Source organism: Callorhinus ursinus, unplaced genomic scaffold (genome assembly GCF_003265705.2).
Source record: "Callorhinus ursinus isolate GAN/ISIS: 27379988/994484 unplaced genomic scaffold, GSC_fseal_2.0 scaffold13, whole genome shotgun sequence".
NCBI lineage: Eukaryota > Metazoa > Chordata > Mammalia > Carnivora > Otariidae > Callorhinus > Callorhinus ursinus.
Genome location: NW_027397075.1, coordinates 21,696,911 through 21,698,175, shown reverse-complemented (window position 1 = coordinate 21,698,175; position 1,265 = coordinate 21,696,911). Strand labels below are relative to the sequence as shown.

General features: G+C 39.6%; 1 pseudogene; it reads right to left on the bottom strand.

The window, feature by feature from the left end:
* Positions 1–831: 831 nt before the first annotated feature.
* On the bottom strand, positions 832–1,011 carry LOC112828917 (U2 spliceosomal RNA; annotated as a pseudogene).
* Between the last annotated feature and the right edge of the window lie 254 nt (positions 1,012–1,265).

Below are 1,265 nucleotides of genomic sequence, written 5' to 3'. Positions count from 1 at the left end.
TCCTTCATCAGAGGGTCTTCCTTCCTTCCTCCCTTCCTTCCTTTCTTTCTTTCACTATAAACTTTAAAATTGTATTGTTGCTTTTGAAATTATTAGGCTACGTGTAATTTAAATAGCCAGTGGTTTCCTAGCAGCTCCTGTGTCTATGTAGGAATTCTTGTAAAGAGAAAATATACATCTATACATTGTATTCAAGTACAGTGTAATTTTTATTAATACTAAATTAAGCAATGAAAGAAGTAGTCATCATGTCATGTTCTGCAAATTAAATATTAATTTTAATTTTATAGCTTTCTTTTGGGTCAATACATTTTTCAATTCTCAAATACTTTGCGGCGGGGAGGGGGAGGCCTAGATTTCTTGTGTAAGTGCCTGATAGGTGGAATGAGCTGTCCCCGGCCCTTAAGAGTAAAAGCATGGGTGGGGGGATTCCATTCATTAAACTCTGTATTCCTATGACCTAAATTCCCCCAACTCTGTGGTATCTCAGGTTCTTCCCCACAAGAGCACATAAAACTCATTTAGGTATTAAAGGAAGCTGTCGTGTGGTAGAACCACCATAGAGAAATGTCACAAGTATGGACCAAAACACTCAAAGAATAAGACAAAGAACTCAACTCAAAGAACAAGACAGTCCCTTTTGTGCTCCCTATTGTTTGATCTCCTTTTCAATAGACCTTTAACCCTTGAGGTAATGGTTTCTTCTGACAAAGTCTCCGTCCTTTGTCTTTCTAGACCCAAGGCATGCTTTTGAATTCACATCCTGTCTTTTGGCTCAGCAGTGAGTTTCTTTAGGATTTAGGCCCTGGGCACAGGATTTCTCACATGTCCAATTTTGATAGAAACTAAGAGAATGTGCAAACACCTCCTTCTCAGAGCAGTCTGGGGGAGTGTCCCTGATTTCTCACCCTGACTTACTCTGCTTTCAGAATGCTGCAGATAAATACTGCCTGAGATATATATTTTACCCAATTTCTACACTTGATCTTAGCCAAAAGGCTGAGAAGCAATTTATTCATTTTATGTATTTACCCTTCAGTAGAAATAGGTGGAACTAGGAGTTCTTTCTTCCATCTTTTTCTCGTGGTTACACAGTGGCCCTGCTCTCCTCTTCTGTACTGTGGAGGCCCCATCTTGGATAGGGTCCAACCTTCTTGCCTTAGGCTGTCCACCTGAGTAGACTCTGACCACACAGATTCACCTGTCAGGTTTTCCAGAGTTTTACAAAAAAAAAAAAAACCATTTGGCTTTATCAGATATCTCAC